General features: G+C 46.5%; 1 protein-coding gene across 3 annotated transcripts in view; it reads left to right on the forward strand.

Moving 5' to 3' along the window:
- Nucleotides 1-839: 839 nt before the first annotated feature.
- Nucleotides 840-25,698, forward strand: part of B3GALT5 (beta-1,3-galactosyltransferase 5) — a 38,833-nt gene continuing 13,974 nt past the window's right edge. Inside the window, exons 1-2 of one of the 3 annotated variants that reach the window (XM_064705463.1) lie at nucleotides 840-972; nucleotides 21,875-21,984. The gene's annotated coding sequence lies outside the window, so the exon portion shown is untranslated. Of the gene's footprint in view, nucleotides 973-21,568; nucleotides 21,782-21,874; nucleotides 21,985-22,701; nucleotides 22,958-25,698 lie in introns of those variants that run through there. The other 2 variants (XM_064705452.1, XM_064705473.1) reach the window with 2 other exon arrangements.

Genomic DNA, 25,698 nt, shown 5'->3' on the forward strand with positions numbered 1-25,698 from the left:
CCTGCAACACCATAATGAAAATTAGCAGACACAATGAAATTAATAGATTGCCTTGAAAGAGAAAAGAGTGAGAATGTTTTTATGGAGTGAGTCAGGAAATGTTGGAATTTGTCGTCACAGGATGTTATGGAAGCTAACAATGGCAATGTGAAGGGATTGGGCAATGTCAGGAACAGCAGGGTCATAAATGGATCCTACAGCCTGGGATGTGTCCACAACAAATTCCCAAATCCAGATGGATACTACAGCCTGGGATTTGTCCACAACATCCCAAATCCAAGGAATCACAGATGCTGGTAACTGGCAGCAAAAGGATTTAAATATTGCTATTCCTAAATAGTTTTTCCTGTTTCCATTTTCAAAGACTGAGTACCAGCTTGGGTGAGCCGCTGATTTTAGCATTTCTTACATTCCTGCAGGTAATTTCTCTTCCTGGGGGAAATTTTCCTCATCTCACCAGCAGCCAAACCAGGACAGCAGCCATTCATTGCTGCAGAGGTTTGGAGCAGAAGGACTTTGGGGAGCAGGGTGGACAACATAAACACAGAACTGTTAACCACTCTGGAAATGTGGTAGATCCAATGTGTGCTGTGCCTTGATGTATTCCCTGTGCCTGCTGAACCACAAGTTCCACTTTTCCCTTAGAACAAAACCCCTGAGAGCGCTCAGGACATCAGGCAGGGCTGCAGCCTTTGGGTTTGAGACAAAACCCACCACACTTTGCCCACTCTTGTTAAGGCAGAAATACAGCAGTGATCTTCTGGACAGGGTCTAATCTGGGAAGGCTGGGAGGGAATGTGAGGAATGCTGAGCCTCCCACGTGGCAGGGACACGCTGCCCTGGTCTTCAGCTGGTGCCTGGGGTGAGACAGCAAACGGGACAGCAAAGATCCTGCAGCCAGCACTGAAATTTGGGATGTTCCTTGGGATCAGCACGGGCTGGCCATCCTTCCTGCCAGGAGAAAAGGGGGCTGTGAGTATGCCAAGGATCAACTGGGGCCGGCTGCTGCTCGGTGGTTTTAGCCATAATGTTAATTCTGCTTACATAAGCTTAATACTTTCTGCAGTAATTTAGTGCAAAGAATTCAATCTTTTCTAAACTGCAGCTGAATGAAAATCAGTAGCACGAATTTGTGAGCTATTGGCTTACATGCACTTGGAGGAATACTGCCTGCACGTATATATTCCTGTTTTCCTGGGAGAAGGAAACTGCAGCTGGTTAGCACAGAGTACACAGCATTTCACAGGCTTCAGGAATCCATGGATGCAAAATCCTCCCAGTGCACCCCAGTTACACACAAACCAGCAGGCTGTACTTTGTTTTTTTGGTTTTTTTTTTTGGTGACACTTTGGTATGTAAAGCATTTTCCTTGCATGATTGATGCTTGAAACTTCTCGTATCCTGAAACAAGCTAAAATTAGAAAGGCTTCAAGCTATGCTTCCTACAGATCCATGTATGTCATAGGATGTGGCTGTTGGCACTTGGGGATGATTGATTGTCAACTTTCACAGGCTGCTGAAGTGTCAAAGACGTGATTTTGAGTACCATGGCAAGCAACAGAGTGGATTGAGTTAGTCAATTGTTTGTTTTGTGGGAAAGTGAATCTGAGGTGCTGCACTCTGTTGCTAATAAAGGATTTGGAATGGCAGGTCCAGAAGGGAACTTGGGCCATGGGTGAGAGCACTTCTGAGCCCACAAAGTGTGTGAGAGATTTTCTACTAAGAAAGGAGAAAATTTTCTCTTTGTGAAATTCATTGAAGAGAAATGAAACTGTTCAGGAGTTTTGAAATGAAAATGAAAATTTTCTCTTTGTGAAATTCACTGGAGAGAAATTAAACTGTTCAGGAGCTTTGCCAGGGCAGTGCCAGCCCCCAGTCAGGGTTTCTGGCCACTTTTCCAGCCACCACATCCATTCATCCACCTTCCAAGTAATAAAACTTGCTTGCAGTCCTCTGTTTAATGTCAGGAGATAAGTCTGTCTGTCTGCATCCTTTGGCAGCTTTGGGAGGCTGGAAATATGCTTGACATATCATCTGGGAAGTTGAGAACTCAAGACAATCATTCCTTCAGGAAGCAGATTGTGAGTTTTAGGTTTGATGTCAGATATCCTGAAGGATGCTTGTTGTTCCCATCATTGCCAAGCAAGAAGCACGGGGAGGGAGCAACAAATCTCAGCTGAGACTCATCTGAATGAGTTTCTATCTCCATTTAGCTCAGGGGAAAGGAACTCACTGGTTACTGGAGTGCAGAGTTGTGTGACACAAATCAAGGGCACAGGAGTCGAAATTAGGAGTGGAGAATCGTGGTGATGCCTTTCTGTCACTGAGAATTTGGGATCATTTAGGTGGGAAAAGACCCTTGAGATCCCTGAATCCAACCATAAACTTAACACTGCCAACCCCACCACTAAAAATCTTCCTTAAGGGTCACATCTTCACTTTTAAATACCTCCAGGGATAAAAGTAGGAAGGAACTGTGGAGAGATGAAGGATGAATCTCTGAGAACACCTGGGACTGCTTTAGAGGCCATAGTTTCTTTGAGCCACTGTACCATTCTCTGTCAGGATGTTTGATTTGTGAGGAGTAACTCTGTCACTGGATTTAAGAGAAGCTGAGTTTTGATACCAGCTTGTCCAAGCCCAAGTTTTGACCATAGGCTGGTGTCTTGGTTTGAAAAGCCAGGTGTCTGCTAAGGAAGGCAGGAGACTCCCTTGAAATGAAAAATGTAAACGTCCTCCCTCTGAATTATTGTAATTTTGAAATTAAGGGGCTCTCAGGCAAAGATATGGGAGTAGGAATGACAGTTCTTCATTACAGAAGAAAATAAAAATAAAATTCAGTAACACAAAACAGCACTGCCAGAGCCAGAGCAGTCCCTGCCCCCTGTGTGTCAGGGGGTGTCCCAGCCCCATCCCATGGGGGCTCAGCCCTCCTGCAGTGCCAGCTGTGGCTCTGCTGCAGCAGGGATCCTGCACAAGGGGGGAGTTTTCCTCTGCAGCTCCAGGGCTGCTGCAGATGGGCCTGGGCTCCCTCTGGCCATGCAGGGCAGCAGAAAGCTGCTCCTCTGGCAATGCAGGGGGCAAAGGCTGCTGTGCTGTGCCAGGCTCAGATTGGATCCAGGTAGGAATGCTTGGCTCCTCCCCTGGGCGGAGCATCTCCCCATGGGATGCTGGGATTGGATCAGCCCTGCAGGGACACTCAGTGGCCATGGACAGCAGAGATCTCCTGGAGGGAGGGTTGGCTGTGGGAGAGAGAAAGGAAAAACTGCCCCAGGAACAGCAGAGAACTGCACCAGCTCTGACAGATAGACATAGAACATACACCCAGCTAACTTCCTTTCACCTTTATGAGAAAAGTGAGAAAAGAATTTGTGGGAATAAAATCGAAGTATCAATGCACTCATGAAAAGATTAAACCATAACTGCATGTTCCTAATTTCATAAGATGATTTGCCTCTGGGTTGTCCATTCTCCTTGAAAAATGATCACTTTTTTCCCCACATGATATTGATATCTGACAGCTATCAAACCTTCTCCCTCACATGGTATTTTCACTGCTTTCTCACCAAACTCTCCTGTTAAGCAGCCTGCAGGAGAAATGGCTGAGAATATGCTCACCCTCACATTTTACTCCTTTTTGCTCACTGGATGGCCGTGAATGTTTCCTCCACCCTTGATGTTTCTGTGATTTTGTGACATTTTAAAGCAGAAAAGAACTTATCTGTGTTTCCTGCTTCACTGGAAAAGTCTGGAGCATATTTCTGAGGCTGCAGAGGCCACTTCCTCACGTGTGCAGAGGAAGATGTCACACAGAGTGCCCTCCTGCCAGCTAGCTGGGGTTTGCTGAGAGGTGTGGAAAACCCTGTTAGCACCTCTCCTTCCTCAGCAGTGCAATCCTCAGGAGAACACAGCCCCAGAAAAAGAACCATTGCACAAAACAATGCAAGAATCTAGAAGTTTTGGTTTTAAGTTTGGTTTGGGGTTTTTTTGTTTCATTTTTTTTTTTGTTTTGGTTTGGGTTGGGTTTTTTTTTGGGATTTTTTGGTTTTTTTTTTCTCCTTGACTGTGTAGCACCAGAGTGGAGCTCAGTGGATCAAAGAGAAACCAAATTCCAAAGAAGGGATCTTCTCCCTCTCCACAAATCCCTGACAGGAGAGTGGGGCCAGGTGGGGGTCAGGGTCTGCTTCTGGGTAGCAAGGGACAGGAAAGGAAAGTTCAGGAAAGTTCCAGGAAAGTGGAAAGTGAAAGGAGAGGAAAGGAAAGAGGAAAGGGGAAAAAAATGAAAGTTCAGGAAAGGAAATTTCAAGGAAAGGAAAGGAAAGGAAATTTCAAGGAAAGGAATGGAAATTTCAAGGGAAGGGAAGGGAAGGGAAGGGAAGGGAAGGGAAGGGAAGGGAAGGGAAGGGAAGGGAAGGGAAGGGAAGGGAAGGGAAGGGAAGGGAAGGGAAGGGAAGGGAAGGGAAGAAGGAAGAGGAAGGGAAGGGAAGGGAAGGGAAGGGAAGGGAAGGGAAGGGAAGGGAAGGGAAGGGAAGGGAAGGGAAGGGGGCCTCAATTTGCACTAAGGGAAGTTTATATGGGATATGAGGAAAAAATTATGCAAGGAAAGGGTTGTTGAACATTGGGATGAGCTGCTCAGGACAGTGCTGGAGTCTCCATCCCTGTAGGGATTTAAAAGCTCTGCAGATGTGGCATTTGGGGACATGGGGCACTGGTGGCCTTGGTGTGCTGGGGAACGGTTGGTCTTGATGATCTTAAAGGCCTTTTCCAACCTAAATGGCTCTGTGATTCCAAGACAGACACCAGGACACATCAGAGCTCAGAGTGCACAAAGAGAGGGTGAGGGTGGCTGTGGGATCCTGACCCTGAGCTGTGGGGCTGGGCTCAAAGTATGGTGATTTCTGCTCTGCTGAGCTCCACTGTCACAGACATCTTTTACGAAAAATTCTTTCCTTGGGATTTTTCCTCCTGAGAAGCTGTGAGGCCTCAGGAACAAAATGTAAACAATGGTTATCTGCTGCTGTGAAATGCAACAGGTGCATCTGTGATTGGCCCATGTTGGTTGTTTCTAATTAATGACCTGGCTCAGACAGAGAGCCCGAGCCACAAACCTTTATCATTCTTTGCTATTCTATTCTTAGCTAGCCTTCTGATGAAATCCTTTCTTCTATTTTTTTAGCATAGTTTTAATATAATATATATAATAAAATAATAAATCAAGCCTTCTGAAACATGGAGTCAGATCCTCATCTCTTCCCTCATCCTGAGACCCCTGTGAACACGGTCACACTCCAGGATGGGATCCTGGCTGGATGCCACCGTCCTGTCAGCTCCAATTTGCAGTCCCTGCTCTGGTGGGGCCCAGCAGGAGCTGCAGGTGAGCTGGAGCCCTGTGCTGAGCAGTGCTGAGCCTGCCTGTTGCCAGCCTGAGCCCTCAAAATCACATTACCCTGATGAAATTTGCAGCACCAAGCACAGGAACTGCCTTCTTCCCTAATGCCCAGCCTGTGTTTCCCTTACCCCTCACCATGGGAGGATTTTTTTTGTTTGTTTAATATTTTATTCTGACAAAAGTGAAGCACTTCCACAATAGTCTCAAAATAAATAAATCAAACAGGCATATTCTCTTCCAGCCCCCCTCTGGCCAGGGAGGTGACAGTTTTGGCATGGCACTGCACAGGAGTGATTCCAGCAGCCAGGGATGGAGCAGGAATACTGGCTTCCTGTGGCCTCCAGTACTTTTCCATCTGCATTTGAGTCTTGCTGGGCTTTAATGATGGGTCATGCTGCACCAAGTTGAAATGGGTTGGATACTGGTGTCTGTGTGGCCTTAATCAGATAAATCACTGTAAGAAAATGATATTCAGCTTCTGGCCAGCCTCAGGCTGGTTTTGGGGTTGTTTTCAGTGTGGCCAATCCAGAGACAAATACAGGAGGTGGAGGAAGCAGCTTTGGAGGGCCAGAATTTGGGTGGGGAGTTGTTGGGAATCTATAAAATCAGAGGGTTTTGGGAAAGTTTCAAAAGGCCTCAGAGACAACAGAACTGTGATTAGAGCTAAGCAGTAGCCATGAGATTGGTCAGCAAAAAATGATGTAAGAAGTAGAAAAGCAAGGACAAATAGAACAATGGTTTGTGTGTTAATGCTTGTCTGGTTAGCAGAACATTCCATCAAGCCTTGAAAGTAGCCCATGTAACACTGAAATACTCACTGTAATAACACCTACTGCCAAAGCAGTAGGTCTTATTATAGTGAGCATTTTAAAGAAAAATTGTAGTGAGTTGTTATAGTATTTTTAAGAAAAAAAGAGTATTTTTAAAGTATTAAGTACTATTATAGTGAGTATTTTTTAAGAAAAAATAGAGTATTTTTAAAGAAAAAACATAGGAAAACAAGATCTGCTTTCATCATTGTGATGAAAACTGTAAAAGTGATTTAATGCCTTAGAATGTTGCGAAAAAAGTTTCAGCAGGTTTGTTTTTACCCCAGCTGGCTTCAGCAATGGCTTTGAAAGAACTAGATCAAGTTAGGTTGTAGCTAAGTAAACAAATGCTCCAGATTGCAAGGCAGGATGTATTCCATTACCATCTGCATGGCAGTTGTCTTTTGTCAAGTGGGCAGTTTGCCTTATCTCTTCCACAATCACTCCTCCCTCCAGGGGGGCATCTGCTGATAACAGCCATTGAATGTCCCTGCATGGCTGATAAGAACTACAGCATCCCATTGGGAGATGTGAGCCCAGAGGGAGGAGCCAAGCATTCCTGCCTGGATATAATCTGGAGATTCTGGAACACCAGCACGGCTTCTCCACTGGATTCACCAGAGGAACAGCAGCTGCCTCTTCTTCCACTGGATCTTCAAGGAAGATTCACCTTTCTACAGGATCCCTGCTCCAGCAGAACCACCCCTGACACTGCAGGAGGGCTGAGCCACAATTCCAATGGGGCTGCTGCCAACAGCCTGACCCACAGGGTGTCAGGTTGGGTTCTGACTCTGTCAGTGTTGGTTTAGTGTACTGCATTGTTTATTTTATCCTTTTCTTCCCTATTAAAGAACTATTATTTCCTGCTCCCATATTTTTTGCCTGAGAGCCCCTTAATTTAAAATTTATAGGAATTTGGAAAGGTGACAAGGGTTCACATTCTCCATTTCAAGAGAGACTCCTGCCTTCCTTAGCAGGCACCTGTCTTTCCAAACCAAGACAAAAAATTATTGCCACACCCACTGCAATCACTGATACATTAACAAACGTTAGCAGTGTTAGACCCTTCAAAATAAAACAATTAATTTTCTTTTACTAGCGCGTAGAGACAGTTGTGAAAAATGTGAAAGGTTGTGTTATATGAACCTGCCTGATCATTCTAAATCCATCCACAGGGAGTCACAGCTGTGCTGTGGGGAGGACACCCCCACCTGATCCCCAGCACTGGGGAGGCTGCGGGGAAGGAGGAGGGAGGGAAAACCTCCAAGGATGGGTCCTGGGACTGTTTTACTCCAGCTCCAGCTCAGGCTGCCTGTGCCAAAGAAATGAGAACTGGCAGGGAGCTGAGGAGCATTGCCAGAGTGGAGGAAACCAGGACAGCATCCCAGAAAGAAGAGAAATATCCCCAAGTTCAGATATCAGACAAAATTTGGAGGCATGGAGTCCCAGCATCACTTGCTTTGGGGGCTAATAAGAATTTCTGCTAGAAACTGGGGTCCTGTCCTCCCAGGACTGGCCCAGGAGGCAGAATTTTGTGTGCACAGGTTTGTCTCCAGGCTGTGGGGAGCTGTAACGTGATGCAGCCGTGGCAAAGAGGAATGTGATGAGTAGCTGTCCCAAGGAGTTATTTTCAGAAGTACAGGGGATATCTGGTCACACTGCAAAGCACTGCCCTGGCACTTCCTTTGGGGCAGGTCCTGAGCAGTGCTTTAATCCTGTCCAAAAAGGTTCAATCCACACTGAGGAGATTGGGGAGAAGAAATTCCAGTAATTGCTGTAATTATTAAAAATTAACTGGGGAGAAGAAATTCCAGTAATCCAGGTCTGGCACTGTCCAGTTTATTAGAGGAGGCAACAGGACCTTGGTTGGTGTAGAATAGCAACATTTCCAAATTGGAAATTCCCAAAAAATGTTGGATAATGACAGTTGTTTCGTACTCAGGAACAGAGAAAGCATAAAGCTGGGGAAAGAATTTATTCCAGAGGAATGGGCAATAACATCTTTGTGCAGATGTGCACATGTCAGGAGGAACATGGGATGTAAAAAACAAGGAGGGACAGTAAATACTGGGTGTGCAGGACCTGTAGTGTGCCAGAGGCACCTGGAAAAAGTGAATTCAGCCTGTGCTGAATGTCCTTAGCAAATGATGTCCTTAGCAAATGATCCTGCACTTCTGTTCTTATTTTTAACCCAGGGTGATCTTTGCCTGACTGTTTCTGTTCCAAACCTCAGCATCACCCTCTTGGAGAGAGGAAGAGCTCTAAGAGGTTTTAGATCTGAGAGGAAGAGCTAAAAGCACAGATATTTTGGTGCCCTCTGTCTGAAGGGGGCTGTGTTGGACTCGTGTCTGCTCCAAGTGGAAGATCAGAGAGCCGGGCTGACACTCGATCCCTGCCTGGGATAATCCCGGCAGGTGCTGGAGCCTCCTTGGGATAGGGACAGAGCCCACAGTACCCAGGCTGGCAGCAGGGTTTGGAACATGGCACACATGAAGGTCAGAGCCTCCTGCAGGGTTCTGCCCTGTCAGGATGGATTTTGGGGTTCCAAATTAGACACTGAGCCGGCAGCAGAAACTCGGGACGTTCTGCCTTGCTTGGGGCCACCGCCTGTGGGACTGTGTCCCTATGGGATTGTGTCCCTGTGCCCTGCTCAGGTGATTCCCCACCTGCAGAGCTGCCCCAGCGCAGGGAGGAGCTGGAGCTGCTGCAGAGCCCAGAGGAGGCTCCAGGATGGGCAGAGGGATGGAGCAGCTCTGCTGGCAGGAAAGGCTGGCACAGCTGGCATTGCTCACCTGCACAGGAGAAGCTTTGGGCTGAGCTCAGGGCGGCCTTGCAGGGCCTGGAGGAGCCCCAGGAAAGCTGGAGAGAGACAATTGCCAGGGGATGCAGGGACAGCACACAGGGAATGGCTCCCAGTGCCAGAGGGCAGGGTTAAGTTGGATATTAGGAAAAAATATTTTATTGCTAGGGTAGAAGGCACGAGAACAGGTTTCCTAGAGAAATTTTGGTTGCCCCTGGATCCCTAGAAGCATTTCTCAGTGTCATTCTCAGTTTTCTTTCTTTCTTGCAAAAAGAAAACCCAACCAGCTGCCTTTTGGTCAAAAACTGACTCCAAGCAGAAGTCTTTATTTTCCTGTGGGTTGGATGAGCTTTTTGTACAAGGCATTTCCTCTAAAGGAGTTTGATTAAAACAGAAAGGTTCCACAAAAGCAAATGTCAGTGACCCTCATATTTTGCCTGATTTTTTTTTAAATGAAGTGTTTCCCCTCTTTCTTTGTGTTCAGGGGCTGAGAGGCACCCTTTGTGTTGAGAAGATGCCAAAAAGGGAATTCTAATTCCTGTAGTCCCTGCCCCTGCTGCCAAAGCTCAGCCACACAAACCCAATAAAAGACTCCAGAGTGTCCAATTGCTTCAAGAGTTGATGATTTAATATCAGAAGCCCCACACTGACTGACTCCAGATGATTTAGTGGTCTGAAGGAAACAAGGACAGGTGTATTTACTGCTCCTCCATGTTTTACTGCCCTGTATGAAAGATTAATGAGCTCTGAACTTGTGGGCAGCCAGTTTTCCTGGCCTGACTCACCCTAAAGAGGAGCTGGAGGGGGTTCTGATACCCCTTATCTAGGTGAGCACAGCACACCCTGGTCTGGGTGGGTCATGGTTGTGTCCTCCTGAAAAAAAGAGGGGTTGAGAGGGGGGGATATAAACTAGAGACCAGATAAAATGATTATAAGTACAGCAAGTTGTACTATCTGCAGGTTTATTTTTTAAAATATAATTGTCATAAAATCACAGAATCATTGAGGTTGGAAGAGACCTCCAAAATTATCCAGCCTCACTATCTACTCAGAGCCACCAAAATCACCCCTGAACCATGTTCCCCAAGTGCCACATTCAGACACCTCTTGAACAATTCCATAGCTGGCAGCTCCACCACCTCCCTGGGCACCTCATTCCCATGCCTGACCACTCTTCCAGGGAAAATGTTTTATTCTTATATCTAATCTGGACTTCTCTGGGCACAACTTGAGGCCATTTCCTCCCATTCTTTCACTTCACAATCATTTTTCATGTTTAAGGAATACCATTCATGTGAAGTCACCTGGCAAGGAAGCCCCCAGAAATAAATCTATAAACACTCAGCTGGACACTGCCCTTGTGTGAATCTATAAACTGCTCCAAGCTGGACACCTTGGAGCTCGTGTTTCATGGGGCAGAATGGGAGAGGGATGAAGTAAAACACTAAAACTCTGGCCACCCTGGCTGTAAGAAGACCTGAACTCTGTAAGGGGGCAAGGGAGCAAAGATTGGAGCTCTTCAGCTTGGTGTTTGAGCAGGGTTTGTTCCATCAGCCATTTATTTCATTTATTTAGTGACTCTTAAATATGCTCAGGGTGTCCCCCTGTGCAAGATGAGGGATGCCAGCACCAGCCCAGGGTGCAGAAATGAGGGAGATCCTCTCCAGCACCAGACACCCTTCACAGAGGGAATGTTGGTTACCACAACCCCAGGGAGCTCCAGGCTGGGCAGAGGGGCTGGAGAGCTGGAAAGGCCCTGGGGGTGCTGTGACAGGGGCTGGACACGAGCCCAGGGGTGCCCAGGGGGGCAAGAGGCCCCTGGCAGCTGGGCTGGATGAGGAATTGTGTGTGCAGCAGGAGCAGGGCAGGGATTGTCCCTCTGTGCTGGCTCTGAGAGGCCCCTCCAGGGCTGGGCCCAGTTCTGCTCCTGCAGGAGAGCCCTGGAGGGGCTGGAGCGTGTCCAGGGCAGGGAACGGAGCTGGGCAGGGGCTGGAGCCCCAGGAGGGGCTGAGGGAGCTGGAAGGGGCTGAGGCTGGAGCAAAGGAGGCTCAGGGGCCCTCGTGGCTCTGCACAAGGCCCTGCCAGGAGGGCACAGCCGGGGGGGTCGGGCTCTGCTCCAGGGAACAGGGACAGGAGCAGAGGGAGCGGCCTCAGGCTGGGCCAGGGCAGGCTCAGCTGGGACAGCAGCAGCAATTTGCCCATGGAAAGGGAGCTCAGGCCTTGGCAGGGGCTGCCCAGGGAGCTCTGCAGTGCCCATCCCTGCAGGTGTGCCCTGGAGGTGGCACTGAGTGCTCTGGGCTGGGGACAAGGTGGGGATCAAAGTTTGGACTGGATGATGCTGGAGGTCTTTCCCAGCCTCAGAGATTCCATGGTTCTGAGTTTTAGCAGCAGCTGGGGCACACAGCAGTGGCACCTTGGGCATGGAGGGTTCAACACTGCAGCCCCTGCAGGAGCTCTCCCCTCTCAGGGTCACATCCTGTGATGGTGTTCACAGGGGTCTGAGGATGAGGGAAGAGATAAGGATCTGACTCCATGTTTCAGAAGGCTGATTTATTACTTTATGATATATATTATATTAAAACTATACTAAAAGAATAGAAGAAAGATTTTCAACAGAAGGCTGGCTAAGAATAGAAAAAGAAATGATAACAAAGGTTTGTGTCTCAAGACAGAGAGTCTGAGCCAGCTGACTGTGATTGGCCATTAATTAGAAACAACCACATGAGACCAATCACAGATGCACCTGTTGCATTCCACAGCAGCAGATAATCATTGTTTACATTTTGTTCCTGAGGCCTCCCAGCTTCTCAGGAGGAAAAAATCCTAAGGAAAAGATTTTTCAGAAAATGTGTCTCTAACTACATTCCCTGCTCCAGCCTGGATCCTCACCCACCAGATCCCAGCCCCAGGTACCTGATAAACCCAGGAAACACAGGAAAAAAGAAGCTGACCACAGAGTAGATGTGAGGAGTTAAACAGCCAGGAAATCATGGAGAAGATGGACTTGTGGTTGGCCAATACCCACCTGAAAAAAAGCTCAATCCAAAACCCAACACAGAAAAAAAAAAAAAAGGATTTTTTCATGTATAAGTATTTTAAAAGCATTGATAAGTATTTGTGGAATCAGGGGTATTACTCAATTTACAAAACAACTGCAAAAAATGCTTTGAGGGAACAGAAAATTGTGTGGTAGAGCAAGTGGATGGAGAACTGTACTGACAAGCATGGTTTCCCCTGAAATATAGGGGAAAAGTGTTATAATTTTATTTCTGATGCTGACATGCTATAGAACAGTTCCAGATATAAGAAATAAAATAAGAATATAAACATTAATAGTATAAATATAAATAAGAATATAAATAAGAAATAAATGTTCACCAAATGGCATTTTTTTATTTTGTGAAAAACATGTTTCACTCCTTGGAATTCATCTTGAAACAGAGTGGAAATATTTCAAAGAATCACTATATGTATATATATATATATATATATATATATAATATTTATATATAAAATATATATAAAAGTAAAAAAATATATAAATATAAAATATTTCATTTCTGTTGAGCTTTCAGGAGAACTTTTTTGAATTTCCAACTTCTTTGAAGGCAATATTGAATCACATTTCCTTTACATCCCATTTTCTACCAATGCCATGCCCAGCAGCAGATGAACTCGTAATCAGCTGGATTTGGAGCCTTCTCTTCTATGCAGGACATGTGCAAGGCAGGGTGGGCTTTATTTTTTAAATTTGGAAGCTTTGGTATACTTAGTTTCAAGTCAAATGACCTGAAACTTCCTTCCTGACAAGCCCTTGTTTTGAACCACATCAAAAAATATTCCACTTGGATACCTTCCCCTTGGCTTTTGCTCTCTTGCTGGCCCAGAACAGGAAAAAGCTGATAATAAATAAAAAAAAAAATAAAATAAAAGCAGATTAAACTCAGCAGCTCAGAGGGATCCATTTGTCAGAGCCAGAACTGAGTGAGCATTTTCTGGCACTTCAATCAGGCTCCATCTGATGCCCTGCAGCAGATAAAGGAGCTCAGATCAGTCAGGGCTGGGGAAACACTGGGGGCAGATAAGGCTGGGTGGGAAGCAGTGGGAGTTTGGTCAAACCTGGGTTTAATCCTTTGTTTCCCTGGCTCACATCCTTGGCTGGTGTTGTCCTTCCCTCGGGGTTAAGGGCACAGAGGGAGCTGCAGGTCCCTGCTTCCAGAGGGGCTCCCAGGCATGGATGCAGATCCTGCAGCAGATCCCAAAGCCTGGGCTCCATCCTCGGAGCTCACAGCTCCAGGGTGACCCCGACCTTCCCCTGGGCTTTTCATGACTGCCTCATACAGACCCTTTCCCTTTCCCTTTCATTTTCCCTTTCCCTTTCCCTTTCCCTTTCCCTTTCCCTTTCCCTTTCCCTTTCCCTTTCCCTCTTTCCCTTTTTCATTTTTTTACCTTTTTCTCTTTTTCACTTTTTATCATTCACTTTCTCTTTTTCCCTTTTTACTCCTTCAATTTCCTTCCTTTCTTTTTCCATTTTCCCTTCTTTTTCCAATTTCCCTTTCCATCTTTCCCTTTTCTTTTTCCCTTTCTTTTCCTTTCCTTTCCCCCCCCCTCTTCCTCTTTATTCTTTTACCTTTCCATTTTCCCTTTCCCTTTTTCCTTTTTCCTTTCCCCCTCCCTCCTTCCCTTTCCTTTTTCATTTTTTCTTTTTTTCATTTCCTTTCCTTTCCTATCTCTTCCCTTTTTTTCCTTTTTCTATTCCTTCCCCTTTCCTTTTCCTTTCCCCTTTCCTTTTTCCCATTTCCCCTTTTCTTTTTTTCCATCTTCCCTTTTCCCCTTCCCTTTACTTCTTTCCCCTTTCCATTTTTCCCTTTCCTTTTTTCCTTTTTCTCCTCCCCCTTTCCCTTTTTTCCTTTTCCCTTTTCTTTTTTCCATTTTCCCTTTCTCTTTTTTTTTCCAATTTCCCTTTTCCCTTTATCTCTTTCCCTTTCTATTTTTCCCTTCCCCCTTTTTCTTTCCCCCCTTTTCCTTTCCCCTTTTCCTTTTCCTTCCCCTTTCCCCCTCTCCCTCTTCCCCTTTCCATTATTCCCTTTCCTTTTTTTCCTTCCCCCCTTTCCCTTATTCCTTTTCCCTTTCCTTTTTTCCATTTTCCCTTCCTTTTCCCCCCCAATTTCCCCTTTCCCTTTATCTCTTTCCCTTTTTTCCTTTCCCCCTTTTTCCTTTCCCTCTTCCCCTTCCCCTTTTTCCTTTCCATTTTCTCCTTTTCCTTTTTCCTTCCCCTTTTCCCCATTCCCTTTTCCCCTTTCCTTTCCCTTTCCCTCTTCTTTTCCTTTTTCTTTTTTTCCTTCAAAATGAGCCAACAGGGCAAAAAACCGCAAACACACAGAAACCCTTCACAACCTTCCACTTATTTGTGCAGTGGGCAGGGACCAAAATAATTAATCTGCTTTCCTTATTCCTTCAGGCAGAAGCCCTGGAGCGTGTGATTGGATTCCCATCAGTGCCAGGGCAGAGAGGGCAGCTCTGGGGGCTCAGGGGGGCACAGACCCTGTCCCTGCAGGTTGGACTGAGCCCTTTCCTCACTCAGAGAGGCATTTTAAAAACTTTTATTCTGTTTTTTAGTTTCATTTGGAGGGTGAGATAATACAGGTGTTACAATTCTCGTTATCACAATCAGAAGCCAACTATTTCCTAATTACAATACACTATCAGTTTTTGCTACACATGCTGCAAATGCCTTAATAATAATAATATAATAATGCCTAAATAATAATATAATAACATAAATAATATTATATAAATAATGATATACAATATATAAATAATCTAAAATTACTCTTTGTGAGTCTAAATACAATGCATCTTTCATAGTTCTATTTCTCTAAAGTATCCAGTCTTTTTTTGTAAGGCCATTCTTCAAAACTTGTTTTTAGTTCATTTTCTCTTTTAACGATGTCTGTCTTACTCTGTGGTATTTTTAAGGCAGTATTTTTTTATTTCAAGGTTTGCATACAGATGCACACTGTGTGAGCCTTCTGTTAGGTTTTGAGAGTTTTCTACAAATCCATTTTCTCACACAGATATGCCAAGGGCTCCTTCCAGGAGAGCTCCAGGCAGTGAGGGTGAGGTTGTGCTGCCCTTTTCTGGTGGCCCCAGCATTTCATAACCTGCACAGCTTATTGGAACAGACCACATGCCTGAGTTAAAGCCTGAATGGCTCCAAGCCAAATCCCCCAGTGCAGCAGGAGGGATGTGGGAAGGGCTGGGGGCACTGGAGAGCACCAGTGCCATGCTGTCACAGATTCACAGAATCACAGAATCACAGAATTCCCAGAATTCACAGAATCCCAGGTTGGAAGAGACCTCCAAGACCATCGAGTCCAGCCCAGCCCCAACAGCCCAACTGAACCCTGGCACCCAGTGCCACATCCAGGCTCTGTTAAACACACCCAGGGATGGGGACTCCACCACCTCCCCGGGCAGCCATTCCAGAACTTTCTCACCCTTTCCATAAAAAACTTTTTTCTAATATCCAACCTGTATTTTCCTGGTTCTCTGCCAGGTGCTGGCCTCGTGCTGGGGGAGAGGTGTGTTAATGGGATTCAGGCCCTGGAAAGCAGCACAGGACAGGGATGGGATCAGCTGGGAGGGCTCATCCCAGCCAGGGGGATGAGGAGGAGCTGCCTGCTCCATGCAGGTCATGGCTGAGGCCAAACCTCTGAGCCCTGGCCAGTTTGAGGCCGTGGGGATGAGGAAGGGCTGAAACCCACAGAGCCCTGGCTGCCGGCCCTGAGCCATCCTCAGAGGGCAGGGAGAGTTGAAAGCCCTGCAGATCCAGAGTTCACCCTGATCTTTGAGGTGCTGAGGTGGCTTTGGCATCCTCAGGGAGGATTTTGGGAAGAAATCCTTCCCTGTGAGGGTGGGCAGGGGCTGGCACAGGGTGCCCAGAGCAGCTGTGGCTGCCCCTGGATCCCTGGCAGTGCCCAAGGCCAGGCTGGACATTGGGGCTTGGAGCAGCCTGGGACAGTGGGAGGTGTCCCTGCCATGGCAGGGGTGGCACTGGATGGGCTTTGAGGTCCCTTCCAACCCATTTTGGGATTCCATGACCTTATCAATGCACCCAAATATCTTAAAGGCAGGTGCCAAGGGCATGGAGCCAGACTTTCCAGTGGTGCCCAGCAGCAGGACAAGGCAAAAACTGCAACACACGAAGTTTCATCTGAATATGAAGGAAAGCTTTCCTGTGGGGGTGACAAAGCATTGGAAGAGGCTGCCCAGAGAGGCTGAGGAGTTTCCTTCTCTGGAGATGCTCAAAACCTGCCTGGACACGATTCTGTCAGCAGGAAAAACCTTTCTGTGCCCTGAGGGATGGAAGCAGGGAATTCACCCTGAGGGATGGAGGCAGCCCCAGGAGCACTGACGGGCACAGGAATCAGCAGTACACAACACTGGCTGTCCACTTATCCTGTTAACTGCTGATGCTGAGAGCTATTTGGGCCTTGTCTGCACAAGTTGCAATAGAATTTTATGTATTTTGATCTCATTCAGTGAACACTGTTCCAACCCCCTCCCCATGGCAGAGGTGCTGTTATAAAATCAGGGAATTTAAATAATGCACAGTGAGGTACCTGGTGTGTCTTGTCTACGAAGGGTGTGGGTTTAGAACCACAGAATCACAGAATGGTTTGGGTTGGAGGGGATCTTAAAATTCATCTGATTCCATCCCCTTCCATGGACAGGGACACCTTCCTCTATCCCAGATTGCTCCAACCCCATCCAACCTGGCCTTGGACACTTCCAGACATTGGGCAGACACAGCTTCTCTGGATAAAACCTGTCAATTTTGCATCAGTAGAATTATAATCCTGTAAAGCTGAGGGTTTTTTGCTGCCTCACAAGCAGGTTTTATTGGCAACAATTTTCCTCATATTAGATTGATCTGCACTGCTGTTGTGTCTTTGTAACATCAACTGCACCCATTGAAGGCCTGAGGGTGTTATTTCAACAAAACTCTTCCTCCTGACTGAAAGAAAGAAATCTGTAGAAAATTTCTGTAGAAAAATCTTGAAAAGCTCTGCAGGAAAATTGGGGTTGATTTTGCATTAGAGTGAATATCTTTAAAGCTTCCAGTGCAGTCAGGCAGTGAAGCCATCAAAACATCCTATTGCTACAGCAAGTGGCAGGGTGTAAATCAAGGATGCCCCCCTTCATCTGCAGGAGTTTGTGTGCCTGACCCCACTTGTGCTCAGAGAAACACAAGGACAGAGCTCCCACTCACATTTTTCATCCTGGGGAAAAAGCAAAACGTAGCAAACCTCAAGCCTGTGGCATTCACATTCTCTGAACAGAGAGACATAATTCTGTCTCCCAGGTTTTTCCTGGAGAAGCACAGAGAGAAGAAGGGGGCCCAGCAGAAGAACTGTAAATGAAGTCTTCCTTTTATTTTTATTATAATAAGAATTAATTAAGAATTAATAAGAATTATATTTTATAATAAAATTAATTATATTAATTACATATTTGGTAGTAATAATAATTATATTAATAATTATATTATATTATTATACAGCATTACTATATATAATGGAATATATATTATATACAATAATTATTACACTATATATAATTAACAATACATTATAATTAATTATAAATATAATTATTAATAAAATAATTAATAATATACCATCATAGAGATGATATATATAATATATAATTATAATATATATTTTATAATATATACTATATTATATAATAATATAAATTATACATCTAATTATATACTTATAATAATAAAATATTATAATTATTAATTGTTAATTGATTACAATATAGTTATAATTTGTATTATGTAATATTGTAAAAATATAATATAATATAATATAATATAATATAATATAATATAATATAAATATATAATATAATATTATAATATAAATAATATAATATAATATAATAGAAAATAAATATTAACTATATTGTATAACTTAATATTAATATCAAATAAATAATGAATAAATTAAAATCAATAAATTAATATTAAATACATAGTAAATATTCAATTAATATTAAAGAAATACTAAATAATTATATTAACAAGAATTATAATTTATTATATTAAGAAATAATTATAGTATTATATAATTATATGTTTATAATTAATATATATTATAATATTATTAAAATAATATATTAATTATATTATAATACGAAGGGTGAATTGTAGCCAGAGCTCTCTTCATAGAGAGCAGGCAGGCCCAACTTCCCAAGGATATTTCCTGAGAATTGCAGCAAGGAACCTCAGAGAAGAAGAGAAAATTCTTATCTCTATTCTCTGCTCCTGGTGTTTTGCACATGTGGAATGTGTGGAATGCGTTCTGGAGATTGTTTACCTGAAGGGATTTGTCAACTGGATTCTGCTGAGGATTGTTTTGTTTCCTTGGCCAGTTGGGTCAGAGCTGTGTCCTGGCTGTCTTAGACAGTCATGGGTTTTTCTTTAGTATTTATCTTTGTATAGTATCTCTTTAATATAATACAGTATTCAAGTCATACAGTAAATTTTTAATAAAACAATTGTTCAGCCTCCTGAATCAATGGAATCAGGTGCCAATGATTCTCCACAGAGGGGTCACCTGATTCTACCACACAAACCCAGCCAAGCAATGGCATCTTTGGGGGGTGTTTGCAGCCTGACCTTATCCCTGTCTGTCCCAGGCTCTGACAAATACAGGTGTGGAAATATTTACTGTCCCTTAGCCAGGCCATGTCAGAGGAGGTGACAACACAGAGCCACCGATGCCACCAGCAGCTCAGGGTGCTGCTTTTCTGCTTGGAGAATGGATGGCAGTGCTGGGGGCTGAGTCTGGGGCTGACTGTGGCTTGGAAGGCAGAAGCACCCTTGGTTCAAGTAGAATTTTGAGTTTTACTGGTTTTTTTAGCCTGGAGAAAAGGAGGCTCAGAGGGGACCTTGTCTCTCTCAGTGACTCAGTGACAGGAGGGTGCAGCCAGGGGGGCTCTGCTCCCAGGTGACAGGACAAGAGGGAATGGCCTCAGGTTTTGCCAGGGGAGGGTCAGGCTGGACATCAGCAGGGATTTCTTCCCTGAAAGGGCGATTAAACATTGGCAGATTTGGATTCCCATCCCTGGAGGTGTCCAAGGATGTCCAGGGTGTGGCACTCAGAGCTCTGGGCTGGGGACAATGTGGGGACAAGGCACAGCTGGGACTGGGAGGGCTTTTCCAACATTAATAACTCTGTGAATATCCTGCTCCATGAGCCCCACCTCCTCCTCATCCTCTGAACAGCATCCACGCTCTCTCCTTTTTTCTTTTTTTTTTTTTTTTTAATTTGATCTGGCCTCTTTTGATGACTAAGGGAGCAGGAAGATTACAGTTTAAGTACATAATTTTCATTTGATGTGACAGGTTAAAGCTATGTGCATTTAGAGCAGCCTTAGATTATTTTAGTTCAATTGCAATGCTGATTTAGGCCCTGACTCACTCTTTCAGGCCTGATTTCATGTAGATATATGTTGGAAATGCAGGCACATGTGTGCATTACTCTGCTGAGATGCTGGGGTAGGGCTGGACTCACACAGCAAACAGTCCTGAATCAGAGGCACAGAGGAGCAGATTGTGCTTGTTGGGTGGGTTTTTTCCCCCAGCACAAATTCTGGATATTCCAGAGTTTATTTTCTGTCCCCTTGTGCCCCTCCCAGACCCTGGGCTGTGTAATCTGCCCTTGCAGGGAGTGCTCTGAGTGCCCTGGAGCTGACAGCTGGGCAGCCTAAACACCATGGAGAATTTAGAATTTAGCAAATTGCTAAAACTCACAGGGCAGCCTGGGAGCAGTGACCTGGGGGTGCCTGGCCTGGCAGGAGGGAGTGGAAAATGCTTTGTGTGGATTGGCAATGGAATTCTGCCCCTCCACTCTGCCCTGGCAGCCACCCCTGCAGTGCTCAGGGCTGCATCCAGCTCTGGGTGCCGGCATGAGGAAAACCTGGAGCTGTTGGGATGAGTCTGGAGCAGGGACATGAGCACCCAGGATATTCCTCTGGCTGTCCTGGAGGACTCCAGACCCTGGCAAGGGGCTCAGAGACCTTGGCACGGGGTCAAAAACACCTGTGCCTTTGATTTTAACCCATGGAAACAATTCCCAACTTTGTGTGAGGATTTACAAGCCACAAGAGTTTGAATAGAATGATAGTGAATTTATCACAGGGTGAAAAAGTAGAATTTTGGGGTTTTTAGAATGGGGGTTCAAGAGACAATCTGGATGTGTCCTGTCTTTCTCCTTCTTCTTCTTGTCCTCCATCTTCTGCTGTGATGGTGGCACTTCTGGATTGGTTTAGAGCAGAGACAAACTGTCTAACATAGGTGATAGATATTGGGAAGTTATTGTAAATAAAGTACACACAGTTCTTAGTATAAAAAGCTAACACCGCCCCAAGGGCAGTCAGTGTGCCTGGAACCCAACCTGCTGGACAGATCTCAGAGAAAGAATGTGACAGATAAGAGAAAATAAACAACCTTGAGAACCAGAGCTGAGGAATCTCAACTTCTTCTTTGGTTGCTGTGCTGGGAAAAAAGACTTTTAGTACCTTGGGAGCCATTTCAGGAACACCAAACCCAACAAAACCTCTGCTACAGAGCCAGGCTGGGAGAGCTGGCACTGCTCAGCCTGGAGAAGGCTCCAGGGAGACCTTTGAGCCCCTCTCAGTTAATGCTTTACAGGAGAGTTGCAGAGGGGCTTTTCACGAGGGCATGGAGTGACAGGACAAGGGGGAATGGCCTTGAGCTGAAGCAGGACAGGTCAGAACAGATATGGGAAAGAAATTGTTCCTGGGCAGGGTGGGCAGGGGCTGGGATGGAATTCCCAGAGCAGCTGTGGCTGCCCCGGATCCCTGGCAGTGCCCAAGGCCAGGTTGGACACTGGGGCTGGAGCAGGCTGGGACAGTGGGAGGTGTCCCTGCCATGGCAGGGGTGGCACCGGATGATCTTTAAGGTCTTTTCCAACCCAAATCATTCTGTGATTCCATGATTCTCATTTTAAGGCTGCTCTGATGGCAGCCAGCGAGCTGTGATGCTCAGCAGCAATGTGGGCAGAGGTTGGGGCCCCAGCCCCAGCACTGTGCTCCTGCTTTCCATGGGAAAATGCCCAAACCTCCCTCATTTCCAGGTGCAGGGCAGACAATTTGCACGGAGAAGCTTTTGTGTGCTCAGTAGCTGTGCAGGTCAGGCTGTGACAAAGGAAGTGTTAGCACTTTCCCAAAACTAAAGCAAGGTTTTTTTGGGAACTTGGAGTACAAAGGAGAAAGTCATGCGTGCAGAGGGAGGCTCAGGCATTCTCAGGTGCCTGAGCTAAGGCTTCCTCATTGCAGGAAACTAAAGCTACGCGGGAGTGCTTTTTGTGGTTTTTTTTTTTTTTTTTTGAATAATTAAAAAAATGAAAGAAAAAGCTTTTGGGGCAGTCCTTTCTGCAGCAAATCTGGAAGTGGATCTGGACCTCTCTTCCCACTCGTGTTTCTCCTGCAGAGCACACCAAGCAAGCAGCGTTCTGTGTGTGTCTCCTTAACCACATCTCTCCATCTCCAGCCTTGGAGCGGAGGGGGAGGAGAAAGGAGCTGCCAGCAGCTCGCAGTGATTGATTTGTCTCGTGTTTTCTTGCGCTGCGCTCTAACAACCTGTTTCAAAGGAAAAAAAAAAGAAAAAGACAATGACAACGACAAATCAAAGCGAGCATTTTCTCGCTAGAAATTCCAAGTGCCACGGATATTTTGCTATTAAATGTGAGGCTTTATCGGTAACGTTTGTCTGGGAGATTTTGGTTTTTTTGTTTGGTTGGTGTTTTTATTTTATTTTATTTTTTCTTCCTGCTGTAGCTCGCAGCGTTCAGAAGAGCAATGCCTTTCCCCCGGAGCCATTTGCTTCAATAATTGTTTGTGCCGCGGAGCTGCCGCTGGTCGCTGTCACCAGGGGACAGCTCACAAAGGTAAAATCAGCTCTCTCTCTCCACGTGCTCCGAGTGTTGGAATTGGCGCTGGGGAGGCATCGGGTGTCCTGCCTGGGCTCGGACTTTGCCCTGAAGCAAAGGCTGGGTGCTGATGGCTGGACTGAGCCCGGACAGCTTTAGGGGCAGGCAGACAGGGGGGTCCAGGTTCAGGGATGCCCTCCTGAGCCCGGACAGCTCGGGGGTCCAGGGAAGGTGGTCAGGGATGCTGTCCTGAGCCCAGCTTGGAGATCAGGCGGACAGGGGGTCAGGGATGCTGTCCTGAGCCCGGACAGCTCGGGGGTCCAGGTTCAGGGATGCCGTCCTGAGCCCGGGGATCAGGCGGACAGCGCGGTCAGGGATGCTCTCACCCCGCGTTGCGCGCAGGGTGAGGTTTGCTACCCTCGCTTTCCCGTTTCCCCGGCGCGGTGGTTTTGCGTTTGGATGTCATTCCCCAGCCGGAAAAACCCCTCCGGGAGTGGCTCAGTGCGGGCTTTGGAGCAGAGGGAGATTTCTGTCGGTGGCTGGGAGCGCCCGGCCGAACTTTCCCAGCGCCGGGAGGAGCCGCTGCCGCTGCTCCCATTTCCATCTCCATCTCCTGGCAGGACGCTGCTGCCACCTCCCACCCCAAACACCCCCAGTAAACCCATCCACAGCCAGCTGCTGACCTGGAGCAGAGGTTCAGAGGGTCTGCTACCCACGGCACAGGGGGAGGGACGAGGAAAGGGAGGGAGGAGGGAGGGAAGCGGCAGCGGGGAGTTCAGGTTACCGCGGCCGCATCCCCGCCTTCCTCCGCTTCTGCCGCCGGAGCCGGGCCGAGGATGAGCCCCTGGCTGGGCACAGCGGGGCTCCGGGGTGGCAGGGGCACAGCCGGGCAGCTGTAGCCCCGCAGATCCCGCCGGGAAGAGCCGCAGGGCCGGAGGATGCGCTGCGGGCGCCCGGGGTGAGGAGGCGCCGCTGCCTTGGGCAACTGCAGGTAGGAGCGGGAGCAGGGACTCCCTTCGTTCTCTCCCTTCTTCTCTTCCCTTCTTCTCTCCCTTCTTCTCTCATTTCTTCTCTCCCTTCTTCTCTTCTTTCGTGTTTCCCTTCTTCTCTCCCTTCTTCTCTCCCTTCTTCTTCTCCTTTCTCTCCGTTCTTCTCTCCCTCCTTCTCTCCCCCTTCTCTCCCTCTTCTCTCCCCTTCTCTCCTTCTTCTCTTTCTCTCCTTCTCTCACTCCTTCTCTCCCTCCTTCTCCCCTTCTTCTCTTCCCCTTTCTCTCCCTTCTTCTCTCCCTTCTTCTCTCCCTCCTTCTCTCCCCCTTCTCTCCCTTCTTCTCTTCCCTCCTTCTCTCACTCCTTCTCTCTCTCCTTCTCTCTCTCCTTCTGTCCTTTCTTGCCTTTCTCTTCTCTTCTCTTCTCTTCTCTTCTCTTCTCTTCTCTTCTCTTCTCTTCTCTTCTCTTCTCTTCTCTTCTCTTCTCTTCTCTTCTCTTCTCTTCTCTCTTTTCTTCTCTCCCTTCTTCTCTCCCTTCCCTCCCTTCTCTCCTTTCTCTCTTCTTCTCTCCCTCCTTCTCTCTCTTCTCCTCTCCCTTCTTCTCTCCCTCCTTCTCTCCCTTCTTCTCTTCCCTTCTCCTCTTCCTTCTCCTCTCCCTTCTCTCCCTTCTCTTTCTCTCCCTTCTCTCCCTTCCCTCCCTCCATCCCTGGATGTGCCCTCAGAGCCGTCGCTCCGACTTTCCCAAACTCTCTGTTGGGCGGGAGAGGGAGAGCAGAGCAGAGGGGGCTGCAGGTGTGACCCTGCTGGAAACCGGGATCCCAATCCAGCCCTCCCTATCCAGGGGTGTCCCAGCTCTGGGCTGCCGTGCCCATCCCCTGGTAAAAGGGTTGAGGTGCACTGATTTGGGGGTGAAAACGTGGTTATGAGTAACCTGACTTGCAGGATTTTTTGGGGGAACATTTTGGCAGCCCCACATAAAGACCAGGATCAGTTAGGACAGAGCCAGGGCAGCGTTCTCATCGCTGTCCTGCTTGGATAAAATGCTGAAAAACAGAATATCCACAAGGCACAGGTAAGTAATTAAAATCACAGCCACTGGCCCTGATCCCACAAACATTTCTGTGTATAATCAGCACTTTTAAAGCCAAGTAGTTATTGACAAAGGATTTGCCAGCATGAGGGCCCCATGGCTGGATTTGTGTTCCTTTGCCCAGGAAGATTTTTCCTCCCAAAGTACCAGACTTGATGCTTGAACAGGCACATGAATGCAAAGACTTAGTTCAGCTGTTAGGGGAGTATAAAGTTCCAAACACCAAAAAATGACTGTGCCAAGAGGCAGAATGAAACAAAAGGGCAAAGCATGAGCACCTGGCTCACCTGCTCCAAGGGCTCCCCAGGCTTAAAATAGGGAAAAAACCATTTGCAATGTAACATCCCACAGTGGTTCTCATCCTACAGGGATAGCATCAGGACTGAGCAGCACTCAAAGATTTAGGAGTGGTATTGGAATATTTTCATTGGCAATTTTCCCCATTTTGAATGGTATTTTTCTTAACTTGCATAATTATCACTTCTCTTCAGTGCTATTTTACTTCTTCCTTCACATATCTTGAGGCTGTTTCCAAGGGAGAAGAGCAAGATCCTCATTCTATCTGAAATAACCATTTCCAGTTTTATTTCTCTTTTGCATGAAGATAAGGAAAAACAACCACCAGTACTATTTGTAAAAGAAGGTGCAATAAATAATTTGGTTTGGGGGCACAGAATTTTTTGGAGAACTGGACTTTTGGAGTCCTGGCAGAGGCAACAAGAGCCTAAGGAAGAAATTTCCTCATTACTTTGTTTATGAAGATAGGAGGAATGTGAGCTGGGTTCTATTCCTGCTCAGCACAATGAAGCACAGGGGTTTACACAGGGTCAGGTTGCTCTGATTTGGTTGCTGGACAATTGCTTATCTGTGCTGAGATCTGGGCTTTGGAATAGAGCAAGGAGGGTAAAATTGCTGATTCATGAGGCCATGCTGAAATAAGTTAAATGTGCCCATTAGCATCAGGGATAAAAGGAACGTGGTGGCGTTGTAGGAGCAGAGGAAGCATTAGGAGAAGAGTCTATTAGCATTGGAGAGAAATCCAGACAGGGATGGTTGGCACTCAGCAGGTGAAGGGAGGACAGAAAGAGGAGGAGGAGGCTTTTAGGCTGAAGGTTTGGGGAAAATTGCTACCAAGATGGGAGTGCCCCAGGGCACTGCTCTGCTCTTCTCCCTGCCTGTGAGAGAGGATGAGAGAGGATGCCCTTGGCTGGCTGCCCGTCTGCTGTGTTTGCATCCCCTGAGCAAGCGGAACGAGCCCAAAGTGTCCAAATGTGCTCCTGGAAAGGACACAAAGCACCTGCAGGGGAAGTTGGCCTGCACTGGGTGTCCTGTACAGCGTCCCTGCATTTGTGGTCTGAGCTCTCCAAAGGAGCCTGAGCCCTCACTGCAGCATCTCCTCCATCCTGGAAAAAGGATCTGGCCTTCAGAACACCCAAACTGAACATTTCTGTGGGTGTTTAAGGGCCAGGATCCATCCAGAGAATGTTGCAGGTGGCTTGGGAAAGCGAGCTGATATTTTAAAATAGCAGCAAGCTTCCTTAGCTTGGCTAAAGTCCCTGGGAATTCTATATATTTCTTTTTGACTCCTCACTTGCAGCACTTATTTCCTGTGACATTACCAGAGCAGTGGCACCTCCTGCCAGACTGTTTCACTTTG

Source organism: Zonotrichia leucophrys, chromosome 1 (genome assembly GCF_028769735.1).
Source record: "Zonotrichia leucophrys gambelii isolate GWCS_2022_RI chromosome 1, RI_Zleu_2.0, whole genome shotgun sequence".
Lineage (NCBI taxonomy): Eukaryota > Metazoa > Chordata > Aves > Passeriformes > Passerellidae > Zonotrichia > Zonotrichia leucophrys.